At 36.3% G+C, this 13,541-nt stretch overlaps 2 long non-coding RNA genes across 2 annotated transcripts; one reads left to right on the top strand and one right to left on the bottom strand.

Annotated features, from left to right (window-relative positions):
* Window positions 1-617: 617 nt before the first annotated feature.
* On the bottom strand, window positions 618-2,946 carry LOC129755372 (uncharacterized). Its single transcript, XR_008739248.1, has 3 exons — window positions 1,796-2,946; window positions 1,663-1,737; window positions 618-1,589 (listed from the first exon to the last, which is right to left on the bottom strand). It is a non-coding gene; the product is annotated as an uncharacterized LOC129755372 (long non-coding RNA).
* Window positions 2,947-10,006: 7,060 nt separating this feature from the next.
* Window positions 10,007-11,215, top strand: LOC129755371 (uncharacterized). The gene is made up of 4 exons (XR_008739247.1): window positions 10,007-10,138; window positions 10,202-10,447; window positions 10,951-11,042; window positions 11,100-11,215. It is a non-coding gene; the product is annotated as an uncharacterized LOC129755371 (long non-coding RNA).
* The last annotated feature ends 2,326 nt before the right edge of the window (window positions 11,216-13,541 follow it).

The raw sequence follows: 13,541 nt of genomic DNA, 5'->3' as shown, positions 1-13,541 counted from the left end.
CAAAATCATATTCTAAATATTTACAGATTTAAATAACCGTATCTAGTAATAAATAATAGAAATGAACAAATTGTAATACTTTCTAGTTATTCTGGCCATTTTTTGGCGATCTTAAAATCATCTTCGAATTTCCATTGAGGATATTTTTCAACAAACTTTGCATGCTAAGCATGCCACAAAAATCGTTTGAACTTGTTAGAAATTTGTACAAGAAAATCATTTTCGTCCGTATAGTATTTTTACTTTTTGCTTCACATTCTGTGTTCATTTCCAGTTCGATTCAAATCCAATTCCAATTCTGAAAACAAAAAAGAATATTAATAGGGTAATTAAGATTTTCAAAAAATAATAATAGGGAAACTGTTATTTGCACATCGCTATAAATAATCTATTTTAATAAACTGATAGATGATATTTTTATCAGTGGCAAAGAGCCGACCTTCGAAGTTTTTCGCAGTTCCAATAAGGCAAAGATTTCTATGTTCCAACATATTTGTATGACGTGATAAGTCTTTTCACAAAATACCAACTCAAAACTCTCTGTTATCAGATTCACGATCGTTAGAAGAACGATCCAATAGCCTAACAGGAACTGTTACTATTCCTCCCTCCGGGGTTCTGGGAAAAAGTATCGAAAGTAAATTTTTTTTGCGGGCGCCAATTTGTAACACGGAGTTAGCTCAGTGGGTGGGGATTTGGGAAAGGTAAACAAATGGGAACTCAGGGTCGTTTTGATGTTTTATGCAACGCGACACTTTCTTTCCGCGGAACTCGCAGCAGGGTGATCCAATCAGAATCGAGTCGACCAGGGGCGTACACGGGTGATTACTTCGCATGCTAGCAACCAGTCCACACTATTAATGAACATTAAATCGAGGCGGGCAAAGCATACCAATTCATGGGAGCGAACATTTAGAGTGAAGGATTGAGAAAACGAAATTTACTTGACAAATAGGTGTAAAGTAACTAATTATCTCGGAAATTACTAGAGCTAGAGGTTTTACATAAACATAATATTGGGGTTTATTTTTACAACTTTTGATAGTGACGTCACAATTTTCTTAGAGTATACTTGCGGTTAGAATTTTTCTCACAGCGCTTTGCTTGAAGCTGCCCTTTGCAGCGGAACCGACGAACGATATTTCGATGGATTTCCATCGATCGATGTTGTTGTTGTTGTTGTTGCAAACGACGAGAGTAGTCCTTGACAGAGCTCTTTCCGGCGTCCCGGAAGAGCCTGATCCTTGTTGTTGACAATACCGGCCTGTTGTCATGCACCGGGAGGACTTCGTCAGTAACCTTGAAGTGGCGAGTAAGGTTAAGATGTTGGCATCTTTCTGTCTGCTTTTTGATCGGGTTATTTGTGTCGCTGTGCGTTTTAACGGGATGATGTAGCTGGAGAACAAGCATATAAACAAGAAAAGGCCCTCTTGGACCTGCCAAGTAGGGTTATAATACCAGCAAATATAATCGTCCACGTGGCTTACAAATGGTTTTGTTTTTGTTTTACAATAATTTACCTTTTCTTTGTGGCGTGTATTTGTTCGGTTCAATGTTCACAATAGTTTGTTCTTTTAACATTTCTTTAGCTATAACAAATTTTATAATCAGATTTTAACATGTGCTGTTTCGATTTACACTTTTTATTCTAATTTTACTAACCGTACTATTTCCGCATTTTATTATTTGCACCGTACTACTTATCGTTCTTTTTAATGCGTTTTTGTATTTTGTACTCTAGAATAATTGAAAATAAGTTAATTAATTTACACCATAAAACTTTACAAACTATTACTTTAACGACACAAGACGCGCACTTCTTTTCTCTAACGAGATCACAGACAGAAAGGACATGCTTAGCGGTGCCGATATTCGCGAGACCTCAAGTTTTGGCCGACGCCCATACATCCTGCAAAATTACATGGTGCGTCGTTCTCTGGGTGCCCACACTTCCCCGCGACGACCCTGGTTGAGCCCGACGCCTATGGATCACTCAGAGAAAGAGAGTGCCTGTGCGGAATGACAGTTGGGATGGGTGAAGTTAGCCGTTCTTTTGGGTGAAATTTGTTGTTTTTCCGTAAAGGACAGGGATTGCTTGATTTTGTGGCGGAGCCACACAAAAACATGTAACAGACGGTTACAAGGGGAGTCACCTTGGACCGCTTCTCTTCATAATCTTTGTGAACGACCTGTGCGCAACTCTTCAATCCTTCAAGATTCACAGCACTGTAGACTGTCTCGCCCTGCAAGCGGACATCGCTACATTAGAGAGCTGGTGTCAGATGAACGGAATGCAAGCAAATGCGAAAAAGTGCAAGATCATTAATTTTACCCGATCAAGAAATGTTATAAATTTTGACTACCAGCTATCCGGCCTCTGTTTGGAAAATACAAAATCTATTCTTGATCTAGGGATTAAAATCGACAACAGGCTCACTTTCGCCGAGCACATAGCGCTAACCGTGGCAAAGGGCTTTGCAGCACTTGGATTTCTTCGCCGAAACACAAGGGATTTTGACGACATATATGCACTGAAAGCCATCTACTGCTCGTCCGTTCGTAGTATCATGGAGTATGCTGTCCAGGTGTGGGCTCCCTCTCAGAGCACTCAATGCTTCCGCCTCGAACGAGTTCAACGTAGCTTCGTAAGATACGCTCTCCGGCGTCTTCCCTGGAATGACCCGCTCCGACTCCCGCCTTATGAGCAAAGGTGTGCTCTGATAGGCCTAACTACACTAGAAAAGCGTCGTATTGAACTGCAGCAAGCCTTCATTTTTGATACCTTAACTCACCGTGTTGACTCCGCATACATACTGCAACGTGTCAATATATACACACTTAATCTTTTCTCCTGTGATCGGGACGATTTTGTCCTGTATTTTCAACAGCTGAAATTACAGGACAAACCTCGGGACAGAAAAAGTGCTCAGGAAAACAACTGTCAAATCGACCTGTGAGTTCGAAAAGGCGTTCTCCCGAGATTTTCAGTTAATTGAGAAATCTTTTCCCTCGCTTTTTATTTCGTTTTTATTTTTAAAAGTAAATCCCAAATGCGCTATTAAATAACAAAAACAATTGTTAGGCAAATAGATTGAAATTTATTTTGAAAAACATTTTTTCTCATTTTAAAGTATTGTTAAACTATGTGGACACATCTTAACCGCAACACAAAATACAGGCGGGACACTTAATCTGTAAATAAAAAAATATTGTTAATATATTTACGAAATTGCTGGTTGACACTCATGCATACCAAGACGCCGTGCGAACCTGGCATTTAAGACCTAGGGTTCCGGGAGGTGGCCTATCAGATCCCACACCGGGGGAAAGCATCTTGCGTCCGATCAGCCTCATTCTCGAAAGCTGCAATAATGAACTTTGCGAATCAAATCAACAATGAAGTTTAATTGTATTCTTTAAAATTACTCACAATCTGATTCGGATGATGCACACGGATTTTAATCCAATTCGTCAGTGGTTCCATAGCAACAAACTATCCTTCCTGCCAAACTTTCAGTAACTCTCACCAACAGAACGACTGTTAATTTACCGCCCGAGCAGAAACTATACAGTACATCACGCATATGATAGAAAAGGATAAACTATATATGAAAAACGCGACAGAAAACGGATGACAGCCGAAGGTGGCTAAAGTTTTCCCGTGATACAGGACGGTTGTTCGAGTTCCTGTGCATTCAAAAAAATGTTGTCCCAGATTTCAGGAGAGATGAAGCGTCCCGGGATTTGGGAGGATTCCCATACGAACTTCGAATAGTTTAAGCAACTTCCATGTGGTTCGGAGAGTCATTATCCCGATTGGAAAATTTGCAATCTTAGTGTGTACGTTTCCACGAGGACACTTCGGCGACGTCAGTTCCTATGGATACCCTATCACCGTACTGTATATGGACGGAACCATCCAATTGATAAATGTTGTGAAAGTTTTAACTCAGTGAGTCATTTGTTTGATTTTAATATGTGTAAACGTACACTCAGAAAAATACTATTATGTATGCCATAAGATTCTCTTATGAAGTGGCGCCATAAGAAAAATTAATGAAATTCATAAGATTGTCTTATGACGCGAATGAATTCTGAAGATGAACGCCTACTTCAATGAGAGGTTGTTGCTTTTCATAAGAGATTCTTATGGAACAGTAAATCACTTTTTAATAAGAAAAATTCTCGATATTTCGTACTGAAAACATTCGCTTTATTGTTTGCCAAATTCGTTTAAAATTAAATCCTGCATTGTCACCATCAGCAGCGCATCAACAGACGGCTCCATCAAAGTTTTTTTTTGCCGCATCTAAATCTTCGACCTTTCGTTTTCTGCCGATTAGCTTGCTAAAAAGTAAACAAATAATGTTTTTTAGTTTACTAATATATTCAACGTTTACACCAAAAACATCAAATCGAACTTACCATTCCGGAGATAACAATAACATTTAACATTAAAGGAAAACTATAATAACTATGAACTGGCGATTGCTTCGTACTGTTAGATGATGAAAAAAAACTGATGCTATGAATCAATGTGTTCATCATTTTTTCACAATGCCGTTTCTTCTATTTTTCATAAGAACATCGTATGAAAATTGAAAGAATTTCATAAGACTCTTATGAAAAATTAGTTTGGACGCAAAAAAGTGGTTCATAAGATGTATCTTATGAAATTTATAATAGGATTTCCTCTGAGTGTAGGTTTAAATTAGTTTTAAGCAGAGTTTCTTAGGCTTAAGCAATTAGTCTGTACGGTTAGACAACCAAAGACGTAAATAAATAACGGTATATGGAGCCTCTTCCTTTCTTCCCCTCTCTACACTGTAGAAACATATCTCGTAACCAAGTACCTTTCCATGCCATATTTGTTTCCATTTGTTGGCTTCGTTAGCATAAATTGAGAACTTATGCTAACAAAATTGTATTGGGCTCACCTCCCTCCTCTTATGTACCTACTCACTGAAAGGAGGATGGTGTGTCAGATAATCATAGAATCATACCAAAATGATTTTCCATGTTAATTTTTCGCCATTTCTCAGATTTTGTAAAAATAAAGTCAAATGTAAGTCTCCTCTTTCCTTCCTATATTCCCAATTCTATCATCCTACTGCAAGAAAGGAATTGTTTCACATAGAAAAAGTATTTTTCGTGCTCAAATACTTTTTGATGCCAAATTTGGTTTCATTTGCTCGATAAATTCTCAAGTTATGCAAAAAAAATTATATGGACTTTCCCTCTTCATATCTTTCCGCTGAAAAAAGGTGGGGCTTCAATTTATGATAGAAACATTTCTTGTATCCAAAGACCCTCATATGCTAGATATGGTTCAATTTGCTCGATCAACTCTCCAGTTATACTGAAAATTGTAAGGGAGACCTTTCCTCCCCCTTTTCATCCACCTCTTTGAAGGAGTGAGGGATACCAAATATTCATAGAAGCATTTCTCGTACCCAAATATCGTTCCATGCCAAATTTGGTTCCATTTGCTGTTGTAGTTTTTGAGTTCTACTGTAAAAATTGTATGAAACTTTCCTCCCTCTTTCCTTTCTCCCCGCTGGAAGAAGGAATGGGTCTCAAACAATCATTAGAAAATATCACGTACCCAAATACCCGCCCATGCCAAATTTGGTTCGATTTGCTTAATTAGTTCTTGAGTTGTGTAAAAAATTATAAAAGAGGCCCCTCTCCCCTTTATTTCTCCCTACTGGAAAGAGGGATGGGTCTCAAAAAATCATAGAAATATTTTTCGCATCCAATTACCATCCCATGCCAAATTTGGTTCCATTTGCTTTATTAGTTTTTGAGTTATGTAAAAAAATATGAAAGAGGCCCCTCCCCTTTCTATTGGAAAGAGGGAGGGGTCTCAAATAATCATTGAAATATTTTTCGTATCAAAATACCTTCCCGTGCCAAATTTGGTTCCAATATCTTGATTAGTTTTCGAGTTATATGAAAAGTTGTAAGGTAGCCCCCCTCCCCCCTTCCTATCACCCCACTGAGAGGAGGGAGAGGTACCTAATATTCATAGAAATATTCCTCGTACAGAAATACCACCCCATGCCAATTTTGATACAATTTGCTTAATGGGTGCTCGAGTTATGCAAAAAATTGTCTTTTGTTTGGGAGGCCCCTCCCTCCCTTATTGAGAGAGGGAGAGGTCTCAAACCATAATAGGAGCCTTGTTTTAAAACTGCTGATGTTTGTTTTAAAACTGCCGATTGTTTTTCAAGTGTTTTTTTTATTTGTTAAAATAATCTAACCTTCAAAGGTAAAATAAAAGATTTGAATTTTGTGGTTAGAATTAGATGCTTGTTAACATGATCCAAATCGAAAATTTAATTCTGTAATATCTTTTGATTAAAACTGCAATAAATAATGTACAATATACTAAGAAAATATGGAATTCCATATAAAATTTTTAAGATAGAATAACATGTCTCTTTATCAGAATTTTTTGCAATATAATAATCTATTCCAAAAGTGAAATCATGTGGATAATTTATTTTTTCATTATACGAAACTTGTAAAATAAACTCAACATCAACTTTATGTTTGATATTTTTAGTTGAATTGTGACATTGAATAAAAAAAATTAAATTTTTAAATTGGATCAACTAGTATGCATTTTCCTGCCTGCGACTTGTATCCTCAACGAAATAATTTCTTGATATTTTTATCTTGGTGGTAAAACTTATTTACGAGCTGAATTTGAATTTGAATTTAGAAAGTTTATTCTGAATCTTAATTCTGAATCATATACCTACTCAAAATTTAAATTATGAATCTGTTCCCGAATTTCAATATTATATCCAAAAAGGTATAAAACGCGATTTTTTTTTTATCTAAATTCCAGATCAGAATTTTAAATGAAGTTTAATGCAATACTGACATGTTTAGTAAAAAAAATTAGGCAAGAACTGATATTAATTTCAGAATCTTGAGTCATGAATTTAAATACTGATAATTTAGGGTTCAATCTAAACTCGCTATTTCAATTATTTGTTCTAAATCCGATAAATGAATCTGAATTAAAATACAAATTTTGAATAATGAATCTGATTTTGATTTTCTAACTCTGAATTGACATTTCGAAGCTCTGTTATGCATGAATTCTTCATACGAATTAGTGTTTTGTTTTGTTTGTTTGTTTATTTGTCTGGGATTTTAACACTATCGTGTTATTGATCCCTATTCCTCCGTGGCTTGTGTCAAAACGAATAAGTGTTAAGATTCTGAATATGAAATAAAAATTCAGGATCCTTTCTAATTTAGCTTTATTCATACTTCGAAAATTATTGTCTAAATATTGAAAATATATATGAGTTTTTTAAACATGAAACAAATTTTAAATGAAATGAACCAGGATTTCAAAACAGCTTTTCATTACTATTTTCTGATGATGATTTCAACTGAAAATCAAGAATTCTTAACATGATGTAGAATTTGAAATATAAAAATAGAAATACAGTTATGAATTTGGTAATATGGGACCAGAACCTCCAAAATAAGTTTTATTTCATTTTAAATTTAATATTCAGAACTGAATTTCAGCCAACAAGTGAGAAAATTTTGAAAAATTTAAGCAGATTTCTTAACCTAGGAGGTTTTTGTATCAGTTTTAAAACAAGTATGGAGCTCTTGAATAACGTTATTCAATTATTTATATTTGATTTTTTTGATGAATTTTTTAGTCTAGAGTAGAAACCCCTCTTGTTCATAGTGTTCAAGGAAATTGAATTTTATTATCCAAAAATACCTTTGGTTGATAGCAAAAATCAAGTTTAAAAAGTAGTATAGAGTCGTTCTTAGTTTGCTTTAGGGAAACCGACAACATATCGAATACTCTCTATAACAACAAATCAGAAAACAATATGAAAATTGAAATTGAAATAATCCATTTAGAGCATGGATGGCCAAGATTTTCACTAAAATTGTCTTACTTTGAAGCTAGCTTACAGCAAAAACTTAATTTCTTTGCATATATTCAAGAGGTCTTTAGGGTTCAAATTTTGACTATCAAAGACCTCCGAATTCATGCAAACTTCATTTTTTCGATGTGAGCTCACAGGCTAATCCATGAAGCGAAATTTTCATAAAGAAATTCAATTTTTGCTGTCCGTTAGCTTCAAAATAATGAAATTTTGGTGAAAATCTTGGCCACCAATGATTTAGATCAAGGTGTGTATATATAGTTACCGTATGTCAAATTCTCGATTCGGCCATTTTGACCATTTTTGTTTTGCAACCAGGCGTGAAAATTTTCATTCATTCATATGGACGGTGAAATTTATTTCGGATCACTATACCCATTAAGATCAATCATTGATCATGTCATGCCAGAAATATTCCGTTAATGTGAATGTAAATTCCATTCATATTCACGTGATTTAAATGAATGTCACTTATGAGAAGAGAGGGCCATGAATGATATTCGGGAACCAAACGGAACCTTAAAAAGGCGTCTGGAAATTCTTATCTCTATTTTCATTTTTTTTTATACTATTGTTAGTAAGCGTTTGTCTTAGAACAGCATATTGAAAATTAGCTTGGCAAACAAAGTTGCCAAAAATTGCACTGAAGATCTTTTTCATGACCCATTTTAACCATCATGTCATGACCGAAATATTGGAGATTCCAATGATCAGTGAAAGATGGAAAAATCTTCCATTACCGAAACAATCATTCATAGCATGCTTCATTTCGAGAAAATTTTAAACTAACATCTGAGGAAAAGAATGGGTCACAAGTGGCAATCCCGTCCCTGTTTGCAACTGCAGAGTTCATGGAGTTTGTTTACCAACAAAGCATAGAATAGCTGAGCAAACATTCTTATGTTTGTAAACAAACTCATTGAGCGCCCCGCTCACTCCTCGCCTGCTTACTGTGAAAGTCGGAGCACGCAAACTGTCACAAACTTACCGAGTAAGTTATTTCTACGCAACCGAGAGATTTTTGGGATTTTCTTTTATTTGCATAGTTTTCGTTCCTTATTTTGTATGCAACTCAAAAGTTTTTCCCATTAAACTTTCAAGTGCGTACTTTTGCAGTTGCCATTTTGTTTGATTCAAGCGCGTTGCTGATTTCGCGATTTTTACCGATGCGAAATAATTACATTCAGAGCGCATTCCGGAAAGTTATATCGACGTTGGAATGTGGATTTCCCTAAGAGCAATATCCAGCAAGTCAGCTCTGGTCGACTTTGGTTATTCCCGGCATTCATCGGCTCCCCGGAAGCGGATTTCCTTTAGCCTGCGGATCGATTGTGCAATACTTTTCCACCATATCAAGTAAGTAGAAAGGTGTTTTTATGATTGAGGGGCCTACTTAAGTTAAATCTTGCCCGCAGGATAATTCAGGATGTGCTAAACATTTAGAAGAGAAACCGGAATATGATGTACGTCAGATTCCTCACCGGATAATTGGTTGGTGCCGGGAGAACATGGCTGGAAATAGTTTATCAAAAAAAGACCCCGCAACCGAATCAGGTAAATAATTAAAGTTTAAATTAATTCGATTGTAATTTCTTGTTGATTTGCCAGGTACTGCTGATTTTCTGAACAAGTTTCGAAGTTATTTGAAAAGAGTAAGAGTGTCCGAATTACAAAACAAGCTGGAGCACCGGCACGATGTAACCAAACATCAAATGCCAACAGATTTTAGCGGAATCTGTGCCAAACAGTCCCCCATGGGCTAGTGCTCTGCGGTGCTTGCAACCTTCGGCTGGAACCAAGTGTACTGAAGCTGTTACCACAGTTGCTTTCAAGAAGTTCGAAAGGATAATCTGGTCCGAAAGCAATAAATTATTATAATGAACTGGCAAATTCAATCAGCTGTTTAGGCAACTATGCCCTTTACATTTGGGCAAATTTGGGCCAATTCCAGCGTCCGGGAGCTGTTGAATCAGCAGCTGCGCCAGGATAAACAAATCCCTCAGAACTCAGGCCAGGACTTGACTAAGGCCGGTGAAACGTTCAAAGATTAACCGGAGCGGGTTGTAGTCGTGGCAGATTTGAAACAGCTGTTTCGTGTCAGCGCCAACATTTGATAGAGATCTGGCGTCTGAGGATTTTCTTCTGAGTGGGCGTTAGCGACCCTACCAAATATAAGAACAAATTTCGTTATATTCGTTATATTGGTAAGTATTTTGCAGATTGGTTGGTTGAAAAGTAATAATTGACACGTTTTCATTATTTTTAAGGTTACATCGACGTTTCACAAGATACTTTGGAAAAGTTGGAATCGGAACATAGGAAGAAAGACGAGAACTATTCGCTACGATGGATAGGAAAAAATCAAAAAAATAATTAAGGTTCTTGCTTCTTATGACAGTCTTATAACAGCTCTCAAGTTGGTACAAATTCTCAGTTTACAAGACTCGGGCTTAGATTGGCGCAGTAAACTGGCCTCGTTGTTAAGGTGGCCAAACGAGAACTTTGTTGGGAAGGTATTTACATCCGATAAGCGAAGAACCCCGTACGGGAGATGATCGTCCTCATGCCCGAGTTCAGAGTTCCGAAAGTCATTAAAAGTTTTTTTTTTCCTCTCTTATTTTATGGCTCAGACCTATCGTTCCATAAAGCCAGGTCTTGTGGATATTTTAGCTGTTATCTTTTGAACAGTATTCGTGTTTATTTTAAAACGACCGTTCATTCCCGTACAGTGGGGTTAGTGCTCTAAGGTCAGTTTCATGATTCAGAATTCTTAATTGATTTATTTAAAGTATTTTCATATATTTCTTTTTGTATTCCGTATGTAGTCAGATAGTTCTTGGTATTCAACTATGTTTTGTTCTTTTAGAATATCTATTAATGGTTTTTGATTTTCAAGGAAAACATAATTTTTTCTTAAATTGGAGAAATCTTTGCAATTATATAATATATGATTGATGTTATCTACTGTACCACAATTCTCACAAAGATCTGATCTTATAACATTCCACTTTGCAAGTCTGTCTTTTGTGGTCAATTAAAAGTTTGACTACAAAGAATTATTACAACATAATTAATGTCAGGAATTCCGGATAAACGCTTCGACTTGAGGTAATAAATCAATTTAGACCTACTAACTATTATTAATTTATTAACCCATATTTTCAGGCAAGAGCATCGAAATCATATCCTTCAGGCGGTGATGGAGCTGTGGCTAAAAAGCTGTTCACGTTGCGCTGCATGCAAACGGATTTTGGGGCCCCGTGATTTTATTCGAGACCGTTTATGGATGATTATGAGGGTGAGTTAATTTTATTTATCCTCTTCACGTTCATGGGCTCAAGACTCACAAACCACATTCCGACTTAGGTTCATAATAAAAAAATCCTTTTAACAAATAATTAATGAAGTTTTTTTTTTTTTATATCCGTTTTCAGGTAGCCGAAACCGCCTCCCGCGACGATCAGCAGCAAAATCTTAAGCTATCCCGTAAGATTCCTGATCGGATACAAATTGCCAGTCATGGAGAGTACGACGAAAATAGCAGCCCTCGTTCCGGTCATGATAGTCGAATACTTCCCCGCATGTGATAGTACTCTGCGGTGCTCGCAACATCCGAATAAAGCTAAGCCTGCTGGAGCTGCTGCCACCAGGGCCGCCGTTGCCCTCAAAAAAGACGAGTGCATGATCTGGTCGGGAAGCGATACATTTACAATAAACCCATAAATAAAGAAATAAAAGTTAAATTCCTTCTTTTTTCATTTTTGATTCTATTGAGATTGCTAATTTTAACGATTCTATACGATTCGACGCACTGGCGAGAAAACATGGAAAAACTTTCTGTTGAGTAAAATGCACTAAACTTAACGTTGAGTTAAACACGCTAAACTTAAAGTTGAGTTTAATGCATTAAACTTAACATTAAGTCCCTGCACTTTTTGTCCGGGTTGCATACAAAAAAGTTGCGGCCGAGTTTTTTATTTTTTTGAGAACCTTCACAGTCAATTTGGGAACGTCATTTATGGTGTTTTTGGTTATTTGAAAAATAAGATTCATAAAAGTAGATTTTATTTTATTTTATATTGCTAATCGCCTTGGCATTCATAAAATAAGAAAATAAATGAGTGTAGGTTCAATTTTGTAACTAACTGTATGTGTCTTACGGGATGAGCAGAATTAAAAATAAATAAAAAGAAAATTGTTGAATAAAATTATACAAATGAATTGTCTCTTAAATTTTTAATGTAAAAACCACCATAACTGCAGGCTAATATTCTACACTGAACCCAAATTCACTCTTAAAATACACATGATTTTTCAATTAAAAACATGGATCCAGTAATTTTCTTTCATTCAAGTGCGACATATACATTTCACTTGGCAGTCAACTCATCCACAATCACTTCAGTCGTCACTTGCATTTGAAGTGAGAAAAAATATTCACTTCCCCATCACTTGAATTTCAAGTGAATGTCAGGTTGTAATTGTGTTTATTTTCAGAGTTCAAAATGGCAAATTCTAAAGAGCAGCGTTTAAAGCTTATGCTGGATTTGGATTTTCCCAATTCTTTACTAAGCGATTTAGGCGGTAGTTTGTGTTAAACGTGATGTAAGAAAAAGTTATTTAAAGGTGTTATCATGTTTCATCTTGTGGGTTGAACTGGACAGATATTATGGTTTGCAGCAGGGAAGTTTTAGAAGTCGCACTATCCGCAGTAACCGATCTGCCTTGGGATTACGATGGAATTTTCCAATCAATAAATTTATGGCGAAAGCGTAATGTAAGTATTTGAAATCGAAGTAGTGTTCTATAAATGTTCTTTTATTTAAAAACGCGAGAGATTATTAACTAGAAACTTACTTAGAAATTCAGATATATTTCACTCGAACGTCATAGTGTAATTCACTTGACCGGTCACTTAAGTGAATTCACTTGACCCATCACTTAAAATTAAAATGAAATTACGTATGGTGAAAATTTACTACAGATGTCACTTATTTTTAAAGTGAAAATTATTTTGCGTGTAACTAAAACTATCACCTAACTGTACAAGTTGTACAGTACAACTATACATTACTCTTCACTGCCCTTTCCTATCGGTTCATATGTTTGCACTTGAACAATATCAGAGCCATAATCACCCCGAACAGGGTACTGGCAAAAATCGTACTCAGCACGGCCACAACGGTGTGCCACGGTTCCGGAAGCATCCGGTGCACCGGGGACAGCAGCAAAAGCTCATCATTGATGGAATAATACCACTCATAAATTTGCACCGATGATGCTTTATCGGTTGAAACATTATTGCTATCGGCCAGAATGGTAACTATTTCCTCACTGCTCAACTTGGGCGGTGACGGGGCTGGATAAAGCCAATTTGAGGTCAGAAGTGCACTTCCGTCAGCACATTCATTCTTAGAAGATCCTGCACAACACTTGGCGCTAATACTCAAAGCTAGAACGAAACTAAAACGATTCTTAGCATACTCACTCGTTGGCAAAGCAAACAAATCAGACAAATTATTGTGAGCTAGCTTACCACGTTACTATCCTGCTCACCATTTTCTGCTAATGAATGATTATCTGAAGCTCAACTTGTTTCGTACCGGT

This window comes from Uranotaenia lowii, chromosome 3 (assembly GCF_029784155.1).
Source record: "Uranotaenia lowii strain MFRU-FL chromosome 3, ASM2978415v1, whole genome shotgun sequence".
Taxonomy (NCBI): Eukaryota; Metazoa; Arthropoda; class Insecta; order Diptera; family Culicidae; genus Uranotaenia; species Uranotaenia lowii.
Note: the sequence above shows the minus strand (reverse complement) of the source record. Positions and strands in the feature narration are given on the sequence as shown.